The sequence below is a fragment of the Heterodontus francisci genome, unplaced genomic scaffold (assembly GCF_036365525.1).
Source record: "Heterodontus francisci isolate sHetFra1 unplaced genomic scaffold, sHetFra1.hap1 HAP1_SCAFFOLD_1585, whole genome shotgun sequence".
NCBI lineage: Eukaryota > Metazoa > Chordata > Chondrichthyes > Heterodontiformes > Heterodontidae > Heterodontus > Heterodontus francisci.
The window spans coordinates 1-14,927 of record NW_027141365.1 but is presented as its reverse complement, the minus strand read 5'-3'; the positions used below and the strand labels follow the sequence as shown (position 1 = coordinate 14,927).

Below are 14,927 nucleotides of genomic sequence, written 5' to 3'. Positions count from 1 at the left end.
ATCACTGTGTCAATGTCTCTCTCACTCACTGTACTGTATCACTGTGTCAATGTCTCTCTCACTCACCGTACTGTATCACTGTGTCAATGTCTCTCTCACTCACTGTACTGTATCACTGTGTCAATGTCTCTCTCACTCACTGCACTGTATCACTGTGTCAATGTCTCTCTCACTCACCGCACTGTATCACTGTGTCAATGTCTCTCTCACTCACCGTACTGTATCACTGTGTCAATGTCTCTCTCACTCACTGTACTGTATCACTGTGTCAATGTCTCTCTCACTCACTGTACTGTATCACTGTGTCAATGTCTCTCTGACTCACTGTACTGTATCACTGTGTCAATGTCTCTCTCACTCACTGTACTGTATCACTGTGTCAATGTCTCTCTCACTCACCGTACTGTATCACTGTGTCAATGTCTCTCTCACTCACCGTACTGTATCACTGTGTCAATGTCTCTCTCACTCACTGTACTGTATCACTGTGTCAATGTCTCTCTCTCACTGTACTGTATCACTGTGTCAATGTCTCTCTCACTCACTGTACTGTATCACTGTGTCAATGTCTCTCTCACTCACTGTACTGTATCACTGTGTCAATGTCTCTCTCACTCACTGTACTGTATCAGTGTGTCAATGTCTCTCTCACTCACTGTACTGTATCACTGTGTCAATGTCTCTCTCAATCACCGTACTGTATCACTGTGTCAATGTCTCTCTCACTCACTGTACTGCATCACTGTGTCAATGTCTCTCTCACTCACTGTACTGTATCACTGTGTCAATGTCTCTCTCACTCACTGTACTGTATCACTGTGTCAATGTCTCTCTCACTCACCGTACTGTATCACTGTGTCAATGTCTCTCTCACTCACCGTACTGTATCACTGTGTCAATGTCTCTCTCACTCACTGTACTGTATCACTGTATCAATCTCTCTCTCACTCACTGTACTGTATCAGTGTCAATGTCTCTCTCACTCACTGTACTGTATCACTGTGTCAATGTCTCTCTCACTCACCGTACTGTATCACTGTGTCAATGTCTCTCTCACTCACCGTACTGTATCACTGTGTCAATGTCTCTCTCACTCACTGTACTGTATCACTGTGTCAATGTCTCTCTCACTCACTGTACTGTATCACTGTGTCAATGTCTCTCTCACTCACTGTACTGTATCACTGTGTCAATGTCTCTCTCACTCACTGTACTGTATCACTGTGTCAATGTCTCTCTCACTCACTGTACTGTATCACTGTGTCAATGTCTCTCTCACTCACTGTACTGTATCACTGTGTCAATGTCTCTCTCACTCACTGTCCTGTATCACTGTGTCAATGTCTCACTCACTCACTGTACTGTATCACTGTGTCAATGTCTCTCTCACTCACTGTACTGTATCACTGTGTCAATGTCTCTCTCACTCACTGTACTGTATCACTGTGTCAATGTCTCTCTCACTCACTGTACTGTATCACTGTGTCAATGTCTCTCTCACTCACTGTACTGTATCACTGTGTCAATGTCTCTCTCACTCACCGTACTGTATCACTGTGTCAATGTCTCTCTCACTCACCGTACTGTATCACTGTGTCAATGTCTCTCTCACTCACCGCACTGTATCACTGTGTCAATGTCTCTCTCACTCACCGTACTGTATCACTGTGTCAATGTCTCTCTCACTCACTGTACTGTATCACTGTGTCAATGTCTCTCTCACTCACTGTACTGTATCACTGTGTCAATGTCTCTCTCACTCACTGTACTGTATCACTGTGTCAATGTCTCTCTCACTCACTGTACTGTATCACTGTGTCAATGTCTCTCTCACTCACCGTACTGTATCACTGTGTCAATGTCTCTCTCACTCACCGTACTGTATCACTGTGTCAATGTCTCTCTCACTCACTGTACTGTATCACTGTGTCAATGTCTCTCTCTCACTGTACTGTATCACTGTGTCAATGTCTCTCTCACTCACTGTACTGTATCACTGTGTCAATGTCTCTCTCACTCACTGTACTGTATCACTGTGTCAATGTCTCTCTCACTCACTGTACTGTATCAGTGTGTCAATGTCTCTCTCACTCACTGTACTGTATCACTGTGTCAATGTCTCTCTCAATCACCGTACTGTATCACTGTGTCAATGTCTCTCTCACTCACTGTACTGCATCACTGTGTCAATGTCTCTCTCACTCACTGTACTGTATCACTGTGTCAATGTCTCTCTCACTCACTGTACTGTATCACTGTGTCAATGTCTCTCTCACTCACCGTACTGTATCACTGTGTCAATGTCTCTCTCACTCACCGTACTGTATCACTGTGTCAATGTCTCTCTCACTCACTGTACTGTATCACTGTGTCAATCTCTCTCTCACTCACTGTACTGTATCAGTGTCAATGTCTCTCTCACTCACTGTACTGTGTCACTGTGTCAATGTCTCACTCACTCACTGTACTGTATCACTGTGTCAATGTCTCTCTCACTCACCGTACTGTATCACTGTGTCAATGTCTCTCTCACTCACTGTACTGTATCACTGTGTCAATGTCTCTCTCACTCACTGTACTGTATCACTGTGTCAATGTCTCTCTCACTCACTGTACTGTATCACTGTGTCAATGTCTCTCTCACTCACTGTACTGTATCACTGTGTCAATGTCTCTCTCACTCACTGTACTGTATCACTGTGTCAATGTCTCTCTCACTCACTGTACTGTATCACTGTGTCAATGTCTCTCTCACTCACTGTCCTGTATCACTGTGTCAATGTCTCACTCACTCACTGTACTGTATCACTGTGTCAATGTCTCTCTCACTCACTGTACTGTATCACTGTGTCAATGTCTCTCTCACTCACTGTACTGTATCACTGTGTCAATGTCTCTCTCACTCACTGTACTGATATCACTGTGTCAATGTCTCTCTCACTCACCGTACTGTATCACTGTGTCAATGTCTCTCTCACTCACCGTACTGTATCACTGTGTCAATGTCTCTCTCACTCACCGTACTGTATCACTGTGTCAATGTCTCTCTCACTCACCGTACTGTATCACTGTGTCAATGTCTCTCTCACTCACCGTACTGTATCCCTGTGTCAATGTCTCTCTCACTCACCGTACTGTATCACTGTGTCAATGTCTCTCTCACTCACCGTACTGTATCACTGTGTCAATGTCTCTCTCACTCACCTGTACTGTATCACTGTGTCAATGTCTCTCTCAAACCGTACTGTATCACTGTGTCAATGTCTCTCTCACTCACCGTACTGTATCACTGTGTCAATGTCTCTCTCACTCACCGTACTGTATCACTGTGTCAATGTCTCTCTCACTCACTGTACTGTATCACTGTGTCAATGTCTCTCTCACTCACCGTACTGTATCACTGTGTCAATGTCTCTCTCACTCACCGTACTGTATCACTGTGTCAATGTCTCTCTCACTCACTGTACTGTATCACTGTGTCAATGTCTCTCTCACTCACCGAACTGTATCACTGTGTCAATGTCTCTCTCACTCACCGTACTGTATCACTGTGTCAATGTCTCTCTCACTCACCGTACTGTATCACTGTGTCAATGTCTCTCTGACTCACTGTACTGTATCACTGTGTCAATGTCTCTCTCACTCACCGTACTGTATCACTGTGTCAATGTCTCTCTCACTCACTGTACTGTATCACTGTGTCAATGTCTCTCTCACTCACTGTACTGTATCACTGTGTCAATGTCTCTCTCACTCACCGTACTGTATCACTGTGTCAATGTCTCTCTCACTCACCGTACTGTATCACTGTGTCAATGTCTCTCTCACTCACCGTACTGTATCACTGTGTCAATGTCTCTCTCACTCACCGTACTGTATCACTGTGTCAATGTCTCTCTCACTCACCGTACTGTATCACTGTGTCAATGTCTCTCTCACTCACCGTACTGTATCACTGTGTCAATGTCTCTCTCACTCACCGTACTGTATCACTGTGTCAATGTCTCTCTCACTCACCGTACTGTATCACTGTGTCAATGTCTCTCTCACTCACTGTACTGTATCACTGTGTCAATGTCTCTCTCACTCACTGTACTGTATCACTGTGTCAATGTCTCTCTCACTCACCGTACTGTATCACTGTGTCAATGTCTCTCTCACTCACCGTACTGTATCACTGTGTCAATGTCTCTCTCACTCACCGTACTGTATCACTGTGTCAATGTCTCTCTCACTCACCGTACTGTATCACTGTGTCAATGTCTCTCTCACTCACCGTACTGTATCACTGTGTCAATGTCTCTCTCACTCACCGTACTGTATCACTGTGTCAATGTCTCTCTCACTCACCGTACTGTATCACTGTGTCAATGTCTCTCTCACTCACTGTACTGTATCACTGTGTCAATGTCTCTCTCACTCACTGTACTGTATCACTGTGTCAATGTCTCACTCACTCACCGTACTGTATCACTGTGTCAATGTCTCTCTCACTCACTGTACTGTATCACTGTGTCAATGTCTCTCTCACTCACTGTACTGTATCACTGTGTCAATGTCTCACTCACTGTACTGTATCACTGTGTCAATGTCTCTCTCACTCACTGTACTGTATCACTGTGTCAATGTCTCTCTCACTCACTGTACTGTATCACTGTGTCAATGTCTCTCTCACTCACTGTACTGTATCACTGTGTCAATGTCTCTCTCACTCACCGTACTGGATCACTGTGTCAATGTCTCTCTCACTCACCGTACTGTATCACTGTGTCAATGTCTCTCTCACTCACCGTACTGTATCACTGTGTCAATGTCTCTCTCACTCACCGTACTGTATCACTGTGTCAATGTCTCTCTCACTCACCGTACTGTATCACTGTGTCAATGTCTCTCTCACTCACCGCACTGTATCACTGTGTCAATGTCTCTCTCACTCACTGTACTGTATCACTGTGTCAATGTCTCACTCACTCACTGTACTGTATCACTGTCTCACTCACTCACTGTACTGTATCACTGTGTCAATGTCTCACTCACTCACTGTACTGTATCACTGTGTCAATGTCTCTCTCACTCACCGTACTGTATCACTGTGTCAATGTCTCTCTCACTCACTGTACTGTATCACTGTGTCAATGTCTCTCTCACTCACCGTACTGTATCACTGTGTCAATGTCTCTCTCACTCACCGTACTGTATCACTGTGTCAATGTCTCACTCACTCACTGTACTGTATCACTGTGTCAATGTCTCTCTCACTCACTGTACTGTATCACTGTGTTAATGTCTCTCTCACTCACTGTACTGTATCACTGTGTCAATGTCTCTCTCACTCACCGTACTGTATCACTGTGTCAATGTCTCTCTCACTCACTGTACTGTATCACTGTGTCAATGTCTCTCTCACTCACCGTACTGTATCACTGTGTCAATGACTCTCTCACTCACTGTACTGTATCACTGTGTCAATGTCTCTCTCACTCACTGTACTGTATCACTGGGTCAATGTCTCTCTCACTCACTGTACTGTATCACTGTGTCAATGTCTCACTCACTCACTGTACTGTATCACTGGGTCAATGTCTCTCTCACTCACTGTACTGTATCACTGTGTCAATGTCTCACTCACTCACTGTACTGTATCACTGTGTCAATGTCTCTCTCACTCACCGTACTGTATCAGTGTGTCAATGTCTCACTCACTCACTGTACTGTATCACTGTGTCAATGTCTCTCTCACTCACTGTACTGTATCACTGGGTCAATGTCTCACTCACTCACTGTACTGTATCACTGTGTCAATGTCTCTCTCACTCACTGTACGGTATCACTGTGTCAATGTCTCTCTCACTCACTGTACTGTATCACTGTGTCAATGTCTCACTCACTCACTGTACTGTATCACTGTGTCAATGTCTCACTCACTCACTGTCCTGTCTCACTGTGTCAATGTCTCTCTCACTCACTGTACTGTATCACTGTGTCAATGTCTCTCTCACTCACTGTACTGTATCACTGTGTCAATGTCTCACTCACTCACCGTACTGTATCACTGTGTCAATGTCTCTCTCACTCACTGTACTGTATCACTGGTCAATGTCTCACTCACTCACTGTACTGTATCACTGTGTCAATGTCTCTCTCACTCACCGTACTGTATCACTGTGTCAATGTCTCTCTCACTCACCGTACTGTATCACTGTGTCAATGTCTCTCTCACTCACTGTACTGTATCACTGTGTCAATGTCTCTCTCACTCACCGTACTGTATCACTGTGTCAATGTCTCTCTCACTCACCGTACTGTATCACTGTGTCAATGTCTCTCTCACTCACCGTACTGTATCACTGTGTCAATGTCTCTCTCACTCACCGTACTGTATCACTGTGTCAATGTCTCTCTCACTCACCGTACTGTATCACTGTGTCAATGTCTCTCTCACTCACTGTACTGTATCACTGTGTCAATGTCTCTCTCACTCACTGTACTGTATCACTGTGTCAATGTCTCACTCACTCACCGTACTGTATCACTGTGTCAATGTCTCTCTCACTCACTGTACTGTATCACTGTGTCAATGTCTCTCTCACTCACTGTACTGTATCACTGTGTCAATGTCTCACTCACTGTACTGTATCACTGTGTCAATGTCTCTCACTCACTGTACTGTATCACTGTGTCAATGTCTCTCTCACTCACTGTACTGTATCACTGTGTCAATGTCTCTCTCACTCACTGTACTGTATCACTGTGTCAATGTCTCTCTCACTCACCGTACTGGATCACTGTGTCAATGTCTCTCTCACTCACCGTACTGTATCACTGTGTCAATGTCTCTCTCACTCACCGTACTGTATCACTGTGTCAATGTCTCTCTCACTCACCGTACTGTATCACTGTGTCAATGTCTCTCTCACTCACCGTACTGTATCACTGTGTCAATGTCTCTCTCACTCACCGCACTGTATCACTGTGTCAATGTCTCTCTCACTCACTGTACTGTATCACTGTGTCAATGTCTCACTCACTCACTGTACTGTATCACTGTCTCACTCACTCACTGTACTGTATCACTGTGTCAATGTCTCACTCACTCACTGTACTGTATCACTGTGTCAATGTCTCTCTCACTCACCGTACTGTATCACTGTGTCAATGTCTCTCTCACTCACTGTACTGTATCACTGTGTCAATGTCTCTCTCACTCACCGTACTGTATCACTGTGTCAATGTCTCTCTCACTCACCGTACTGTATCACTGTGTCAATGTCTCACTCACTCACTGTACTGTATCACTGTGTCAATGTCTCTCTCACTCACTGTACTGTATCACTGTGTTAATGTCTCTCTCACTCACTGTACTGTATCACTGTGTCAATGTCTCTCTCACTCACCGTACTGTATCACTGTGTCAATGTCTCTCTCACTCACTGTACTGTATCACTGTGTCAATGTCTCTCTCACTCACCGTACTGTATCACTGTGTCAATGACTCTCTCACTCACTGTACTGTATCACTGTGTCAATGTCTCTCTCACTCACTGTACTGTATCACTGGGTCAATGTCTCTCTCACTCACTGTACTGTATCACTGTGTCAATGTCTCACTCACTCACTGTACTGTATCACTGGGTCAATGTCTCTCTCACTCACTGTACTGTATCACTGTGTCAATGTCTCACTCACTCACTGTACTGTATCACTGTGTCAATGTCTCTCTCACTCACCGTACTGTATCAGTGTGTCAATGTCTCACTCACTCACTGTACTGTATCACTGTGTCAATGTCTCTCTCACTCACTGTACTGTATCACTGGGTCAATGTCTCACTCACTCACTGTACTGTATCACTGTGTCAATGTCTCTCTCACTCACTGTACGGTATCACTGTGTCAATGTCTCTCTCACTCACTGTACTGTATCACTGTGTCAATGTCTCACTCACTCACTGTACTGTATCACTGTGTCAATGTCTCACTCACTCACTGTCCTGTCTCACTGTGTCAATGTCTCTCTCACTCACTGTACTGTATCACTGTGTCAATGTCTCTCTCACTCACTGTACTGTATCACTGTGTCAATGTCTCACTCACTCACCGTACTGTATCACTGTGTCAATGTCTCTCTCACTCACTGTACTGTATCACTGGGTCAATGTCTCACTCACTCACTGTACTGTATCACTGTGTCAATGTCTCTCTCACTCACCGTACTGTATCACTGTGTCAATGTCTCTCTCACTCACCGTACTGTATCACTGTGTCAATGTCTCTCTCACTCACTGTACTGTATCACTGTGTCAATGTCTCTCTCACTCACCGTACTGTATCACTGTGTCAATGTCTCTCTCACTCACCGTACTGTATCACTGTGTCAATGTCTCTCTCACTCACTGTACTGTATCACTGTGTCAATGTCTCTCTCACTCACCGAAACTGTATCACTGTGTCAATGTCTCTCTCACTCACCGTACTGTATCACTGTGTCAATGTCTCTCTCACTCACCGTACTGTATCACTGTGTCAATGTCTCTCTCACTCACCGTACTGTATCACTGTGTCAATGTCTCTCTCACTCACTGTACTGTATCACTGTGTCAATGTCTCTCTCACTCACCGTACTTACTGTATCACTGTGTCAATGTCTCTCTCACTCACCGTACTGTATCACTGTGTCAATGTCTCTCTCACTCACCGTACTGTATCACTGTGTCAATGTCTCTCTCACTCACTGTACTGTATCACTGTGTCAATGTCTCTCTCACTCACTGTACTGTATCACTGTGTCAATGTCTCACTCACTCACCGTACTGTATCACTGTGTCAATGTCTCTCTCACTCACCGTACTGTATCACTGTGTCAATGTCTCTCTCACTCACCGTACTGTATCACTGTGTCAATGTCTCTCTCACTCACCGTACTGTATCACTGTGTCAATGTCTCTCTCACTCACCGTACTGTATCACTGTGTCAATGTCTCTCTCACTCACCGTACTGTATCACTGTGTCAATGTCTCTCTCACTCACCGTACTGTATCACTGTGTCAATGTCTCTCTCACTCACCGTACTGTATCACTGTGTCAATGTCTCTCTCACTCACTGTACTGTATCACTGTGTCAATGTCTCTCTCACTCACCGTACTGTATCACTGTGTCAATGTCTCTCTCACTCACCGTACTGTATCACTGTGTCAATGTCTCTCTCACTCACCGTACTGTATCACTGTGTCAATGTCTCTCTCACTCACCGTACTGTATCACTGTGTCAATGTCTCTCTCACTCACCGTACTGTATCACTGTGTCAATGTCTCTCTCACTCACCGTACTGTATCACTGTGTCAATGTCTCTCTCACTCACCTGTACTGTATCACTGTGTCAATGTCTCTCTCACTCACTGTACTGTATCACTGTGTCAATGTCTCTCTCACTCACTGTACTGTATCACTGTGTCAATGTCTCACTCACTCACCGTACTGTATCACTGTGTCAATGTCTCTCTCACTCACTGTACTGTATCACTGTGTCAATGTCTCTCTCACTCACTGTACTGTATCACTGTGTCAATGTCTCACTCACTCACTGTACTGTATCACTGTGTCAATGTCTCTCTCACTCACTGTACTGTATCACTGTGTCAATGTCTCTCTCACTCACTGTACTGTATCACTGTGTCAATGTCTCTCTCACTCACTGTACTGTATCACTGTGTCAATGTCTCTCTCACTCACCGTACTGTATCACTGTGTCAATGTCTCTCTCACTCACCGTACTGTATCACTGTGTCAATGTCTCTCTCACTCACCGTACTGTATCACTGTGTCAATGTCTCTCTCACTCACCGTACTGTATCACTGTGTCAATGTCTCTCTCACTCACTGTACTGTATCACTGTGTCAATGTCTCTCTCACTCACTGTACTGTATCACTGTGTCAATGTCTCTCTCACTCACTGTACTGTATCACTGTGTCAATGTCTCACTCACTCACTGTACTGTATCACTGTGTCAATGTCTCACTCACTCACTGTACTGTATCACTGTGTCAATGTCTCACTCACTCACCGTACTGTATCACTGTGTCAATGTCTCTCTCACTCACCGTACTGTATCACTGTGTCAATGTCTCTCTCACTCACTGTACTGTATCACTGTGTCAATGTCTCTCTCACTCACCGTACTGTATCACTGTGTCAATGTCTCTCTCACTCACCGTACTGTATCACTGTGTCAATGTCTCTCTCACTCACTGTACTGTATCACTGTGTCAATGTCTCTCTCACTCACCGTACTGTATCACTGTGTTAATGTCTCTCTCACTCACTGTACTGTATCACTGTGTCAATGTCTCTCTCACTCACCGTACTGTATCACTGTGTCAATGTCTCTCTCACTCACTGTACTGTATCACTGTGTCAATGTCTCTCTCACTCACTGTACTGTATCACTGTGTCAATGTCTCTCTCACTCACTGTACTGTATCACTGTGTCAATGTCTCTCTCACTCACTGTACTGTATCACTGTGTCAATGTCTCTCTCACTCACTGTACTGTATCACTGTGTCAATGTCTCTCTCACTCACTGTACTGTATCACTGTGTCAATGTCTCTCTCACTCACTGTACTGTATCACTGTGTCAATGTCTCACTCACTCACTGTACTGTATCACTGTGTCAATGTCTCACTCACTCACCGTACTGTATCACTGTGTCAATGTCTCTCTCACTCACCGTACTGTATCACTGTGTCAATGTCTCTCTCACTCACTGTACTGTATCACTGTGTCAATGTCTCTCTCACTCACCGTACTGTATCACTGTGTCAATGTCTCTCTCACTCACCGTACTGTATCACTGTGTCAATGTCTCACTCACTCACTGTACTGTATCACTGTGTCAATGTCTCTCTCACTCACTGTACTGTATCACTGTGTTAATGTCTCTCTCACTCACTGTACTGTATCACTGTGTCAATGTCTCTCTCACTCACCGTACTGTATCACTGTGTCAATGTCTCTCTCACTCACTGTACTGTATCACTGTGTCAATGTCTCTCTCACTCACTGTACTGTATCACTGTGTCAATGACTCTCTCACTCACTGTACTGTATCACTGTGTCAATGTCTCTCTCACTCACTGTACTGTATCACGGTGTCAATGTCTCTCTCACTCACTGTACTGTATCACTGTGTCAATGTCTCACTCACTCACCGTACTGTATCACTGTGTCAATGTCTCACTCACTCACTGTACTGTATCACTGTGTCAATGTCTCTCTCACTCACTGTACTGTATCACTGTGTCAATGTCTCTCTCACTCACTGTACTGTATCACTGTGTCAATGTCTCACTCACTCACCTGTACTGTATCACTGTGTCAATGTCTCTCTCACTCACCGTACTGTATCACTGTGTCAATGTCTCACTCACTCACTGTACTGTATCACTGTGTCAATGTCTCTCTCACTCACCGTACTGTATCACTGTGTCAATGTCTCACTCACTCACTGTACTGTATCACTGTGTCAATGTCTCTCTCACTCACCTGTACTGTATCACTGTGTCAATGTCTCTCTCACTCACCTGTACTGTATCACTGTGTCAATGTCTCTCTCACTCACCGTACTGTATCACTGTGTCAATGTCTCTCTCACTCACTGTACTGTATCACTGTGTCAATGTCTCACTCACTCACTGTACTGTATCACTGTGTCAATGTCTCACTCACTCACTGTACTGTATCACTGTGTCAATGTCTCTCTCACTCACTGTACTGTATCACTGTGTCAATGTCTCTCTCACTCACCTGTACTGTATCACTGTGTCAATGTCTCTCTCACTCACTGTACTGTATCACTGTGTCAATGTCTCTCTCACTCACCGTACTGTATCACTGTGTCAATGTCTCTCTCACTCACCGTACTGTATCACTGTGTCAATGTCTCTCTCACTCACTGTACTGTATCACTGTGTCAATGTCTCTCTCACTCACTGTACTGTATCACTGTGTCAATGTCTCTCTCACTCACTGTACTGTATCACTGTGTCAATGTCTCTCTCACTCACCGTACTGTATCACTGTGTCAATGTCTCTCTCACTCACTGTACTGTATCACTGTGTCAATGTCTCTCTCACTCACCTGTACTGTATCACTGTGTCAATGTCTCTCTCACTCACTGTACTGTATCACTGTGTCAATGTCTCTCTCACTCACTGTACTGTATCACTGTGTCAATGTCTCTCTCACTCACTGTACTGTATCACTGTGTCAATGTCTCACTCACGTCACCTGTACTGTATCACTGTGTCAATGTCTCTCTCACTCACTGTACTGTATCACTGTGTCAATGTCTCACTCACTCACTGTACTGTATCACTGTGTCAATGTCTCTCTCACTCACCGTACTGTATCACTGTGTCAATGTCTCACTCACTCACTGTACTGTATCACTGTGTCAATGTCTCTCTCACTCACTGTACTGTATCACTGTGTCAATGTCTCTCTCACTCACTGTACTGTATCACTGTGTCAATGTCTCTCTCACTCACTGTACTGTATCACTGTGTCAATGTCTCTCTCACTCACTGTACTGTATCACTGTGTCAATGTCTCTCTCACTCACTGTACTGTATCACTGTGTCAATGTCTCTCTCACTCACTGTACTGTATCACTGTGTCAATGTCTCACTCACTCACTGTACTGTCTCACTGTGTCAATGTCTCTCTCACTCACTGTACTGTATCACTGTGTCAATGTCTCTCTCACTCACTGTACTGTATCACTGTGTCAATGTCTCTCTCACTCACCGTACTGTATCACTGTGTCAATGTCTCTCTCACTCACTGTACTGTATCACTGTGTCAATGTCTCACTCACTCACTGTACTGTATCACTGTGTCAATGTCTCTCTCACTCACTGTACTGTATCACTGTGTCAATGTCTCTCTCACTCACCGTACTGTATCACTGTGTCAATGTCTCTCTCACTCACTGTACTGTATCACTGTGTCAATGTCTCTCTCACTCACTGTACTGTATCACTGTGTCAATGTCTCTCTCACTCACCGTACTGTATCACTGTGTCAATGTCTCTCTCACTCACTGTACTGTATCACTGTGTCAATGTCTCTCTCACTCACTGTACTGTATCACTGTGTCAATGTCTCTCTCACTCACCGTACTGTATCACTGTGTCAATGTCTCTCTCACTCACCGTACTGTATCACTGTGTCAATGTCTCTCTCACTCACCGTACTGTATCACTGTGTCAATGTCTCTCTCACTCACCTGTACTGTATCACTGTGTCAATGTCTCTCTCACTCACCGTACTGTATCACTGTGTCAATGTCTCTCTCACTCACTGTACTGTATCACTGTGTCAATGTCTCTCTCACTCACTGTACTGTATCACTGTGTCAATGTCTCTCTCACTCACTGTACTGTATCACTGTGTCAATGTCTCTCTCACTCACTGTACTGTATCACTGTGTCAATGTCTCTCTCACTCACCGTACTGTATCACTGTGTCAATGTCTCTCTCACTCACCGTACTGTATCACTGTGTCAATGTCTCTCTCACTCACCGTACTGTATCACTGTGTCAATGTCTCTCTCACTCACCGTACTGTATCACTGTGTCAATGTCTCTCTCACTCACCGTACTGTATCACTGTGTCAATGTCTCTCTCACTCACCGTACTGTATCACTGTGTCAATGTCTCTCTCACTCACTGTACTGTATCACTGTGTCAATGTCTCTCTCACTCACTGTACTGTATCACTGTGTCAATGTCTCTCTCACTCACTGTACTGTATCACTGTGTCAATGTCTCTCTCACTCACTGTACTGTATCACTGTGTCAATGTCTCTCTCACTCACCGTACTGTATCACTGTGTCAATGTCTCTCTCACTCACCGTACTGTATCACTGTGTCAATGTCTCTCTCACTCACCGTACTGTATCACTGTGTCAATGTCTCTCTCACTCACCGTACTGTATCACTGTGTCAATGTCTCTCTCACTCACCGTACTGTATCACTGTGTCAATGTCTCTCTCACTCACCGTACTGTATCACTGTGTCAATGTCTCTCTCACTCACTGTACTGTATCACTGTGTCAATGTCTCTCTCACTCACTGTACTGTATCACTGTGTCAATGTCTCACTCACTCACTGTACTGTATCACTGTGTCAATGTCTCTCTCACTCACTGTACTGTATCACTGTGTCAATGTCTCTCTCACTCACTGTACTGTATCACTGTGTCAATGTCTCTCTCACTCACTGTACTGTATCACTGTGTCAATGTCTCTCTCACTCACTGTACTGTATCACTGTGTCAATGTCTCTCTCACTCACTGTACTGTATCACTGTGTCAATGTCTCTCTCACTCACTGTACTGTATCACTGTGTCAATGTCTCTCTCACTCACTGTACTGTATCACTGTGTCAATGTCTCTCTCACTCACTGTACTGTATCACTGTGTCAATGTCTCTCTCACTCACTGTACTGTATCACTGTGTCAATGTCTCTCTCACTCACCGTACTGTATCACTGTGTCAATGTCTCTCTCACTCACTGTACTGTATCACTGTGTCAATGTCTCTCTCACTCACTGTACTGTATCACTGTGTCAATGTCTCTCTCACTCACTGTACTGTATCACTGTGTCAATGTCTCTCTCACTCACTGTACTGTATCACTGTGTCAATGTCTCTCTCACTCACTGTACTGTATCACTGTGTCAATGTCTCTCTCACTCACCGTACTGTATCACTGTGTCAATGTCTCTCTCACTCACTGTACTGTATCACTGTGTCAATGTCTCTCTCACTCACTGTACTGTATCACTGTGTCAATGTCTCTCTCACTCACCGTACTGTATCACTGTGTCAATGTCTCTCTCACTCACCGTACTGT

At 44.5% G+C, this 14,927-nt stretch overlaps 1 protein-coding gene across 2 annotated transcripts in view; it reads right to left on the bottom strand.

Moving 5' to 3' along the window:
* LOC137362988 (MICOS complex subunit MIC26-like) overlaps positions 1 to 11,082 on the bottom strand; it is a 48,852-nt gene extending 37,770 nt beyond the window's left edge. Inside the window, exon 1 of one of the 2 annotated variants that reach the window (XM_068027097.1) lies at positions 11,064 to 11,082. The gene's annotated coding sequence lies outside the window, so the exon portion shown is untranslated. Of the gene's footprint in view, positions 1 to 3,240; positions 3,342 to 11,063 lie in introns of those variants that run through there. The other variant, XM_068027094.1, reaches the window with a different exon arrangement.
* Between the last annotated feature and the right edge of the window lie 3,845 nt (positions 11,083 to 14,927).